The sequence below is a fragment of the Macaca fascicularis genome, chromosome 14 (assembly GCF_037993035.2).
Source record: "Macaca fascicularis isolate 582-1 chromosome 14, T2T-MFA8v1.1".
In the NCBI taxonomy this organism is placed as follows: Eukaryota; Metazoa; Chordata; class Mammalia; order Primates; family Cercopithecidae; genus Macaca; species Macaca fascicularis.
In genome coordinates this window covers 92,096,537-92,108,934 of record NC_088388.1, presented here as the reverse complement: position 1 = coordinate 92,108,934, position 12,398 = coordinate 92,096,537, and the positions used below count along the sequence as shown (strand labels likewise).

The 12,398-nt window shown below is 36.1% G+C and overlaps 1 pseudogene; it reads left to right on the top strand.

The window, feature by feature from the left end:
* Nucleotides 1-743: 743 nt before the first annotated feature.
* Nucleotides 744-1,974, top strand: LOC107127414 (large ribosomal subunit protein uL24-like; annotated as a pseudogene).
* The last annotated feature ends 10,424 nt before the right edge of the window (nt 1,975-12,398 follow it).

Sequence of the window (12,398 nt, the reverse complement as noted above, 5' to 3'; positions counted from 1 at the left end):
ACTTTTCTTTCCCTTTCAGCCAACTACAGCAGTATTATCATCTATCTACATACTAATATTTAAACATACATATTTGTGATTTTAAAGTTTCCGACAACACATATTTGTAGCACAAGTTCCAGCTATTAGCAGACAAATCACTTGCACTTTTTTGCTGATCTAGAGGAGTGTCAGAGGTGGTGTTGGCATCTGATTACTCATTTTCATTGCAGCTTCTGTCACATTCATACAATGGACAGCCATCATTATATAAAAGACATATATTTCCCAGAAATATTTTTTTTGGGGGGGAAAGAGCTTAGAGTCCTCAACCAATTTTAAACATACTTCCCTACCGAACCTTGAAAATAAAACATCTTCATTCATCTTGTCCTGTATGGTATAATTGGACACATGGATTGAAGGGGTACAACAAAATTCCACCATGCATTATTGAAGCATATAAGAACTGCCTCATATTCACCCCCAAACTATTTGCTTCAGATTGCTGTAAGCAAATCTGAGGTTTGCAAAAGTGAGGCTCAGGGACCTATCGGAGTGAACTGATGGGGTTATCGGGTGGGCCATCCGTTCAGCCCCTAATGTAGAGAAGAAAGGAGTGGGCTAAGGTTATAGCCCTCCACCCATAGGCAAAAAATGAAACATGAATTGAGAGGCATCTCTCACCTTCGGATAACCAGATTAATTACTATAATAATAGTCATCTCTTTTTTGTGGCCATTGCCGAAGTGGCAGTGACCAAAATGAAATTCAATCCATTTGTCACTTTGGACTGAATCAAGAACCATAAAGGACATTTCAATGAGCCTTCCCACATTCTCAGGAGGATTACGTTTCCCTTCTTTCCAAAGAGCTGAGACAGGAGTACGATGTTCAATCCATGCCCATCTGAAAGGATGATGAAGTTCAGTTGTGTGAGGACATTATAAAGGTCAGCAAATTGGCAAAGTAGTCCAGGTTTACAGGATGAAATATGTCATCTACATTGAACAGGTGCAGTGGAAAAAATCTAATTGCACAACCGCCCATGTGGGCATTCACCACAGCAGGGCAGTTATCACCAGGCTAAAGCTGGACAAAGATGCTAAAAGATCCTCGAACAGAAAGCCAGTTCTTGCCAAGTAGGAATGGGAAAGGGCAAATATAAGGAAGAAACAATCAAGATGCAGGAATAAGCTAATCTTATTTACAAATAGTCTATATCTCCCTGAGTCTGTTCTAGATCATTAAGAAAAGGCTCCTCAATCATGGCCTGAGGAGTAAGGAAGTATCTGTGCCATTCAAGCCATCAAAACACACCTCATTCTAATATCTCAAAAAAAGATCATCACCCCCTTCCCTCAGGGGTCTGTTTTCTTTCTGGAGCCTTGAATCCTATTTTGGTTGTACTGTAGGTCCAGAGACATCCCACTCCCAAAACCCTAAAAACTTCTTCCTTTCTCTCTTTCCTTTTTTTTTTTTTTTTTGAGGCAGGGTCTTTCTCTGTCACCCCGGCTGGAGTACAGTGGTGCCATCATAGCTCACTGTAAACTCAAACTCTAGGCTCAAGTGATCCTCATCCCTCAACCTCCTGCCTCAGCCTCCTGAGTATCTAGGTCTAAAGGCACATGTCACCACCACACCCTTCTAATTCTTTCTTTCTTTTTTCTTTTTTTGTAAAGACAGGGTTTCACTATGTTGCACAGGCTGGTCTCCAACTCTGGGCCTCAAGTGATCCTCCCACCTCAGCCTCCCAACATGCTGGGGTGACAGGCATGAGCTACCACACCTAGCCAGAAGCTTTTTTATTAAATACTGTAGGGGAGATTAACATTATACTATCTGACTGTTAGCACAACATATTTTCCTGATACTAAGTTTATTTCCTTATTAAGTGGTGAATAGGACATACTTTTGGAGCTGTCCTGCCCATGGCTGTGCTGTGAAACCTTTATTTAATTAAAGGGTGCTATTCTCACATACTGACAAGGAACCCCTACGTATTGTTGACAAGACATGCTAGTACAAATTACTGTCCCCCTCCCCAAATTAGTGGATAAAAAATAGTGCTGTACTATAGCAGAAACGAGGCTCTGTGGAGTTTTCTAGCCCTTCCCACCAGTAGTCTCTGGGAGTTGAGGAACAAGTTGGTGGAATACCTTGCCAGGATCTATAGTTTCGAGTCCTTTCCCTGGGAGATTGTGTGTAAAATGAATGACATGCATGCTTGTGAAGTGTTTTGTTTTAGGCATCATCTCTTAGGTATTATATCTTTTAGTGTATGGGACAGGGGAGGTGCATTTTTGTACTGCCAACAATGGTCAATATTATCCATTCTGGTGGAAACTTTGAGGATGACTCTGTGAGGATTTTGTACTTTTAAAAATAAAGTATTTGGAATTTTCCGTTTGGTAATTTATGTAAAAATACTTTCGTATAAATAGTATGGTATAAATTCATGTGCAGGGTAAACTTGATCTACACATTAAGAGAGGTTAGTTGGCATTTGGAGAAAACTAATCAGGAATTCACACAGCAGATATAAACAGTGGACACTTCAAATATTGTTATGTAAATTTACACCAGAAGCAAGGCATGCTAGAAATAAGTTTTTATTAATGAATGAGTAGTACTCTAGATATGTGGTTGAGAAAGATTTCACATAAGGGAGATACAAGAATTCAGTAAGCCTTGCAGTCCAATACCTTCAGAGGGATGCCTGAAATCTAGAATTCTCTTTGGTCCTGTTTTTCCTGAATTAAGAGAGGACCATGTTTTCGCCATCTAACTAGAAGCCTTTAGGATATCATGGCACCAGTTTCAAATTGAAATTTCCAGGCAGATACTTGTTGAAATGCATAAGAACAGAGAGCAGGACTTTATCATGCTTACAGAAGCAAGCTATAAGACTGTTCTGTGCCAGCATGTGAATAAATATTGTACATATGGCAAAATGTGTAAGGGATTTGCTTTTATTGAAATTTAACACCTGAAAGCAATATTGGGGGTAAAGAATTCTATAGCCTCTATATTCTCTAATTACCAGAGGCTACTCATATTTTCAAAGTATTTTAACAATCACTGAATACAAAATTGGGGTAGGTGCATTTGTAATACATGTATTTTGGGGTTCATTTATGTCACTGGACATAAAACTCTCCGTAGCAACCTCTACGGCAACTTAAACGGAGGGATGTAAAAGAATTTAAGATAGAGGAATATGCACAGCAGTAATTCCTAATACCACTCATCCTTCTTGCAAATTCACATGTCAAAACAAACAAACAAAAAGCCCAAATTACATTAATCAGAAAATTTTGTTTAACTGACAGTGCCATTCATCCTAATGACAGAATTCCTCCAGGGAGAAGAACGTTTTCAGAAATTTGACCAAATCCTTAACCTAATTCCCTCTATCGGTCCTGCAGCATAGCTAGTTGCTTGCTGATTGCATCTTCTGTTGTTTGAAGGGCAGTTGTTCTCATTAGTATTCACTCACTAGGAAGCAGAGTCAGAGGCCACCCTTTCACCAGTTTGCTTCAGGGACTGGTAATGAAAGGAAGAAATCACTCCACGTTTCCAAAAGAGGTATGTGCCATCTCATACAGTTCATAGGGCAATAAAAAGCACTCTTCAGAATAGATAATTCTTTCACAATCACAGACCTAGGACACCAGAATGAGACTTTGACATTAGCTTTCTGCCTGGAGAGAAAAGAAATGTTTCACTGCTTTGTGAGCCATCCTATCTATAAATAGTTTTAATTACCTTTAGAATAATGGCAACTTCAGGTCTATTCTCTCCAACCAGGAACTCTCACCTGAGCCTAGGTAGGTCAATCCAGCTATCTAATAGACCCAGTATTTCATACATATTCATTATGCTTTCCCCAAAATCTGTCCTTGCTGCTGCTTCTCCTCTGTGTCTATCTCAGTGTATCTTTAGTTCATCTATCATCCATAACCCTATATGTATCCATATTGCTGCAATATGAATGATTAATAAAATTTTGTTTCTTATTCACGGCAGGGGAGTCTCTGTGTCCTTTTTGTCATTCAACGAACTGGGCTGCCATTTTTTGCGTGTGGGTTCCACGGTCATTGTGAGCGTGGCACACTGACCAGGCAGCTGACAAGGGCAGAGAGAGTAAATTTGGCCTGAAGCCTATAGTTTACCAGCCTCCGCTTTAGAATGTCAGGTCCAGGAGATCAGGGGCCTTGCCTGTCTTCTTCATTCTATATCTCCTATGTGTTCAATAGTACTTGATCTTCGAGGAAAAGAAAGTAACTTCATAGTGTATTTAAACCTGAATCTGCAAGATGAGCTTTTTATTTCAAGCACACTGCAGAGAGAAAAATCTTCACTAGAATCTGGTGCTTTCTTGCTAATGAAAGAAAGCACTCAGTATGTATAAAGTAGAGAGTTAATTACTATTAGGCTTGTGAGTAAAAGAGACTTGTGGATTAATTAACTCAAGACTTGGTGAATGCATTTAAGGCTTGAAAGCAAAATCAATTTCTTTAACAAATATATTTAACAGCCTAAGTGAACAAATAAAGTTTCCTAAAATAACTTTAAAAATCTTTGCTGTATAACAAATATATTGTGCAGTTTACAATCCTATAAAAGTAAATGAAATTTTTCTAGTTGAATAGCTGAATATCTTGGAGAACCATCAACTTGCTTTTCAATACCTTGGGACTATTGGTGGGGAAGAGAGAGATATATACCCAAAATGTATTTGACTGAGACTTATTGTATATCAGTGGGCATTAAAAGGGAGGATATAATTATAGAAAAAGAATGATTTGAGCCAAATTTCCTTCTAAAAACAATCACAAATACAGCAAATATATTTTTAAAAATATATCCTTGAAAACATTGAAGAATTGACAAGTGTGTTAGTCATTAGGGATGTTTACCATCATTTCAAGTTCTCTGAGCACTCATGTGCTCAGCATTGTTCTCCCCCACCCTCTTGAAATTGGTGTGGCCATGTGACTTGCTTTGGACAGTAAAATATGAGCAGAGGTAACTGATTTGTGTTACTTCTTTGCAGTCCTTTAAGGTCAATGTATGATTCACCATTCCCTGTGCCATGGTAATCATGGCTCCCTGAGTGAGGAAAATGGGGAGCACACCATCTGCCAACTTGACATAGAGTTTTGTTATTAAGAATACATTTCTAGCCAGGTGCGTTGGTGTGTGCCTCTAGTTTCAGCTACTAGGGAGGTTGAGGCAGGAGGATGGCTTGAGCCCAGGAGTTTGAAGCCAGCCTGTGCAACATAGGGAGACTCTCTCTCTCTCCCTCTTTTGTTTAAAGGAATATATTTCTATTGTTTTAAGTCACTAGTCTTGGGCAGTTTTGTTACCTCAGCATACCTTAGTTTCTTCTGATATATATATTAAGATTGTAAGAAGTTGTCAGACTAAATTGTAAAGGAGAGTGTGAATTCAGAGGGCTTAAGCAAGAATAGAGTAAATAGAATCTGCTTTTACCCTGAAGACAGTTGCTGATCTGGGAAAACTTGAACTTGGTTTTGATGGTCTTGTAGTGCTGGAGATAGACATCAAAGTCTGGTGATTACCAAATGAGACCCCTGACAAGCTAAGCTGGATCCTAAAGAGGCTATACATCAGAATAAGGGTGAATTAAAAGGAAACTCATTCTCTGCCCAAAGGATTTCAAGGAAAGTTACTTTAACATTAAATAGAGCCAGGAAGGAATAAAAACAAGCAAGCAAACAAACAAACAAGAAATAAAAAACCTCATTCTTGTGAAACTGAAACAAAAAATCAGCCCTCTCATGGACTTATAGTTCAAATTCACATCACAACACCTGATGGTACTAGCCTGGAAATGCCTCTTAGATGTCTTACAGAAGAAAGCACAAATTTTTCATAGAGAAAAGATCTTTTATCCTAAAGAACAACACAAATGATGGTGATCAGCCTACATAACTTTTACTAAGTACACAAGGAAGCAAAGCACTTTAATTGAGAATCAGCCAAACAAAGCAACAACAACAAAAACAACAACAAACATTAGCAGACAGAGAGCCATGAGGACTTTGGATATTAGAATTCTCAGCTGTGTATTTTTTTTAAAGGCTTATTTTGTTTACATAAATGAATACAAATTTGAAAGTAACTGCAGGGAAGGAGGAAATTATTGAAAATGATCTAGGAGATTACACAAAGAATCAAGAATCAACTAGAGCCTCTAAACATGAAAAATGCAGTTTCCAAAATGTAAGACCTATCAGACAGATTTAAGAACCAATTATACATAGCTGAAGAGAGATTTATGGAAATGGAAGATAGGCCAGAAAAAGTTAGATAGAATGCAGCATAGAGAGATAAAAATATAGAAAACATGAAAGTGAAGCTAAGAAGCATGAAGGACAGAATGAGAACTTCTAATGTATATTTAATATATATATAATATATATTTAATATACGTGTGTGTGTGTGTGTGTGTATATATATATTTAGAGTGCTAGAAAGAAGAAGAGTAGATGGGGCAGAGGCAATACTGGGTTAGATAATGGTTAAGAATTTTCCAGGACTGAGGAAAAACAGCAATTCATAGATTTAGAACTGTGATTCCCAAGTAGGATAAACACAAACAAATCCCACCAAATTATATACAGTTTTGGCATACAAATAAATCTGAAAAGCAGCTACAGTAAAAAAGCTTACTTTCAAAAGAGCAATAGTTACACTGACAACTGACTGCTCAAGAACATCAGTGCTGGCCAGTTGCAGTGGTGCACACCCGCTGAGGCTGGAGGATCTCTTGAGTCCAGGAATTTGAGGCTGCAGTGTTCAGTGATTGCACCTGCAAATAGCCATGGCACACCAACCTGGGCAACATAGCAATAACTCATCTATTAAAAAAATAAACAAAGAACATTAATGGAAGCCAGAAAACAGGAGAATGTTATCTGCAATGCAGTGCTAACCCATACTCCAAAACCTATAAAATATAATTTAAAAATAAGGATAAAATTAATACTTTTTTTTCAGGCAAACCAACATGAAAAGAGCTTACCAAAATGAGTGTTGATTAGAAAGAAATTCTAAAGGATGAACTTCAAATAGATAGGCGATAATAACAGATGACAGCCTGAGGTACAAAATTGGGGAAGAAAGAAAAGGTAGATATGTGAGTAATGAGAAATGAACATGGACTGTGCAACAATATTAATAATTTGTGTGATTAAAAAATAGAATGAAGAAACATAATAATATATAAATTATCAGAGGTATAAATAAAATAAAGTGCTCTAATGTCCTTGTGTGGTCTGGAAGGAATTAATATAGAGGTTTGCTAATTATGCATGTTTTAATTTCTAGGGTAGCCACTAAAAGCATAGACACTTCTGAGCTAATGGAATTAAAAAAAATCCATCCAAAAGAGGCAAGAAAGAAGAAAAAACAAATATAGGCTAAGTGGGACAAATAGAAAGCACATATCATATTGGTAGATTGAAATCCACTAATACTAACAGTATATCAGTAATTGCATTGAATGTAAGCATATTAGATATCTCAGCTAAAAAACTCAAAATCTGAGAAACTAGGGGAATAATCCTGCTTATAGGAGTATATGGAAAGGTTGAGATTAAAAAGAAAAGATACGCAATGTGAATATTAACCAAAAGAAAGTTAATATGGCTATATTAGTATTAAAATAGCTTTAGAGCAAAACCTTTGCTAATGATAAGAAAGATCACTTTTTAATGACAAAACATTCAGTTTACCAGAAAACATATAACAACTCTACTATTTTATTCATCTAATAATATGACCTCAAAATATGTAAGTTGAAAGTTGTTAATACAAGGACAAATAAATCTAAAATTATGGCAACAAATTTAACATAATTCTTTTAGTCATTGAATCATTGGTACAAGAAGCAGACAAGTGAGTTTTAAGTATACACTTTTTTGTGTGTGTGTTAAATTTTAGATTCAGGGGAACGTGGGCAGGTTTGTTGCACGGGTATATTGCATGATGCTGAGGTTCAGGCTTCAACTGAACCCATCACCCAAATAGTAAACTGTATTACTCAGGGTTATCTAAAGGGGCAAAGTTAATAGGATAGAAGTATATACGAAGGGAAGTTTCTTAGGGAGAATTGACTCATGATCACAAGGTGAAATCCCACAACGAGCTCTCCATAAGCTGAGCCGCAAGGAAGCCAGTCCAAGTTCCAAAACCTCTTAAGTAGGAAAGTTGACAGTGCAGCCTTCAGTCTGTGGCCAAAGACCTGAAAGCCCCTGGGAAATCATGGGTGTAAATCCAAGAGTCCAAAAGCTGAAGAACTTGGAGTCTGATGTTCTCGGGCAGAAAGCATCCAGCACAGGAGAAAGATGAAGGCTGGAAGACTCAGCAAGTTAGTTCATTCTACTTTCTTCTGCCTGCTTTATTGTAGCCCTGACGGCAGCTGATTAGATTGTGTCCACCCAGACTGAGGGTGGGTCTGTCTCTCCCAGTCCACTGACTCAAATGTTAATCTCCTTTGGCAACACGCCACCGACACACTCAGGATCCTTCAATGCAACCAAGTTGACACTCAGTGTTAACCATCACATGAACATAGTACTCAATAGGTAGTTTTTCAATCCTTGCCCCCATCCCTCCCCTCTTTTGGAATTCCCAGTGTCAGTTGTTCCCATCTTTATGTCCATATGTATATAAAACTTCAGCAACACAAGTAACAGTTGTAACCTGCTGGATGTGAATACAGTGCTCTACCTGACAAATGCAGAATACATATTATTTTCTAACATACATAGAATGTTTTTATAAATTGACCAGTAGGGCCACCATGTATAACCAATACATTTCAATAAATTGCACTAATTCAGAGCATTCTCCCTGACCACAATGCAATAAAGCTAAAGATATATATCAAAAATATCGCAAGAAAATTTCTATATTTTTGGAAATTATAAATACTTTATATAACACCAAGATCAAGAAAGAATCAAACAAGTGAAATTAGAAAATATTTTATGCTGATAATCAACAAAATATGACGTATCAAACTTGAGATGCAGCTCAAGCAGGACTCAAAAAAATCCATTAGCAAAGGAAAAAGACTGAAGAAAATTAAAGAATTAAGCATTCAAACAGCAAAATAAAAAAAATTAAAGAGGTAAGGATTCATATAGCAAAGAAATTTTAAAGAAGAAAACAATAAAATTTTAATAAAGTAGAAAACAAATATATAACAGAAAAGTTCTTTGTAAACTAATAAAACTGACAAATTCTTAGCAAGATTCATAAAAAGAGAGGAGGTGGCCAACAACAGAAATAGAAAGGAACTTCGTTATAGATGCTACAGATATTAAAATACAGTAAGAAGATTTTATGACTAATTTTAGGGCAGTAAATTTGAAAGTTTATATGAAACAAAAATGCAGTGTGTCAGAACTGATGACTAAAAAACTTTGAAAATGGATAGAGTGGGCTGGGTGCAGGGGAGGCAAGGGGATCACTTAAAAAAAAAGAGTGAAAATCATTTAACAAATTGAATCAGGTGGCAAAAAATTTTTCCACAGAGAAAACTCAAGCCCCATCTGATTCTAAATGCAAATTCAATCTGATATTTAAAGAAAGAGAAGGAAGGAGAAGGAAAAAGAAAGAAATAAGTGGAAGATGAAGAGAAGGAGGAGGAAGGAAAGGGGGCAGGGAAGGTATAAGGACTGGAAAAGAAGAAATAGAATTGTCATAATTTGAAGATAATACATGTAGTTTTTAAATATAAATGAAATTGATAAAAGAATTTAGAAAATTGCTGAATAACAAAGCAATATATAAAAGTGAGTTGTATTTCTACATATTAGCAAGAAAATGCTGAATAAATTACATTTAAAAAATATTCCATGCCCCAACAGGATCAGTGTTACCAGTTGCAAACAACAGCACTGACTCTGGATGTTGGGTAGCTCATATGGATGCTAAGCTACCAGAAACAATGGTTATAGCCATGCTGTAACTAAAAAAGGAATGAATTCAACCATGACTGCCCTAGTGATGCTGACTCTGCTCTGGTACTCAGCCAGAGTTCTGCCACGGCACCCTCCAGCAAACTGTTTTCTATGTGGGGCCACTTTCCTCAAGTTGCTCACTTTGTAATTAAAATCTTATGTGGGTGGATCTGACTGGTGAGACCCAGGCCACTTGTGTTTGTTGCACCTGCGAAGGACACTGGGGAACAGAATTTTCTGGATTACCTACCATAAAAATATAAAATATCTTGAATAAATCTAATAAATTATGTTTAAGACCTTACAGAGAAATGAATAAAATATTACTAAAAGAAATTAAAGCAGACCTAAATAAATTGACAAGTATAGTATGATCATGGGTTCAAAGACTCAATGTTGTTAAAATGTAAATTTCCCCCAACTTTTTCTAGAGATTTTTGTAATTCCAAACAACATTCTAAAACGATCTTTATGCAGTTCAACAATATGATGTCAAGAATTTTATAGAAATGACTAAAAGCCTGGCATAGTCAAGAAATGGGGAAGGGGGAGTTTTGTCTACCAGAAATCAAGGCTAATTTTAAAGCTATGGTAATTAAGAAAGACAATGTGATTTAGTGAAGGGATAAATCCATCAGAAGCAGAGTAGAGAGCTCTGAAATAAATCTATTAACATATGGGCACTGAAACACGATGGAAGTGGCACTGTAGATTAATGGAGTAAGATCAGTATTTACAATAAAAGGTGCCGAGAAAACTGGATTATTGATATAAATAAAAATAAAACTGTTTTCCTTTACGTCATACACTCAGCCAATTCCATTTGGAAGATAAGATTATTAAGTCTAGAGGGTAATTCTTTTAAAAAGGTTAAAAATATTAATAATAAAATGTTTGATAAATTGGACCACATTAAATTAAGAAATTCTATCCCTCAAAAAACACTGTAAAGAAAATAAAAAGACAAGGTGTAGAGAGGGAAAAGATATTTGTATCACATACAACCAAAAAAGTACTAGAATCCAGAATTTATGATGAACTTCCACAAATTACTAGAATCCAGAATTTATGATGAACTCCCACAAATCATAAGAAACAATAGACAATAAGCCAATAGGCAAAAAATGTTGAACAAGCACATTGCAAAAGAGGATATCCAAATGCACAAAAAGCATAAGAAAAAAAGTACTCAACATTATTAAGCACAAAGAAAATTGAAATTAAGGAGATAATATTAAATATCCTCCTGGCTGCTGAAACTAAAACATCTTACACTACCATATGGTGGCCAAGATAGGAATTGTAAGTTGGTACCACCACTTTGAAAAACAACAGGGCATTATTCACCTAATTTGAAAATACACATATCCTAAGACTCAATGCTCCATTCCTAGGAATATTCTGTAGCAAAACAGGTGCACATGTATAGCAGGATATATGCATGTGCAGAGTATAAAAGAATACACACTGTATGATTTCTTTATATCAAATTGAAAACCAGGCAAAACAAAATATGATTTAGGTTGTAGACAGTGGTCAGAAATGGATATGAAAAGCAAGAAAATGATTATCACAAAATTCAGGATAGCGGTTAACTATTTGGGGTAAAGAGGTTTGTGATGGGGAAGGGACACAAGGGGGCTTCTGAGGTGTTGACAATATGCTTTCTTGACTAGAGTGGGAGTTACATGGGTATTTGCTTTATAATTATTCTCTAAATCATCCATGTAGACTTTATGAACCATGTTGTATGTCATATGTCATAGTTGAAAAAGAAGTAGAATATGCAATGTTTTACATTTAAGGAAAACTCTTGCCACACTTGCCTAGTCTCCTAATGCTGCTCCATTTTCATAGTAGTCCTGTGGCCACCAAAATGTAAATATTCCCTTTCTCTTTTTTATTTGCTGACAAGGAAAATAAGTAGCCTAATGCTTGTATTCTCTAAATACTTATTTCAACAAAATTATTTTTGTCTATGAAATATCATGGTAACACAGTTTATCTTATTTTTTTTTTTAAAAAAAAGGGATTCAAAGTAGCCTAATGCTTGTATTCTCTAAATACTTATTTCAACAAAATTATTTTTGTCTATGAAATATCATGGTAACACAGTTTATCTTATTTTTTTAAAAAAAACGGATTCAAAGTTTGAGCCTCTCATTTAATTCCATGTATAGTAGGTGCTCAAATCTGTTAAATTAATGCATATCCCACACATGCAATTATTTTGAGTAAGACTCTCTTTTATTCTTCCAGGAAATTTCCACCTTGGTTTTCAGTATCACCTGGAGCCTCCCTGGGGACTTGTAAAAGTTGTTGAAAGTACTAGAAACCAGAGATGAATTAATTTCACTTCTCACACAGAGAAAGAAAGTGGATTTTGCAAGCAACAGACGGGTTAGGATTAGATGAATT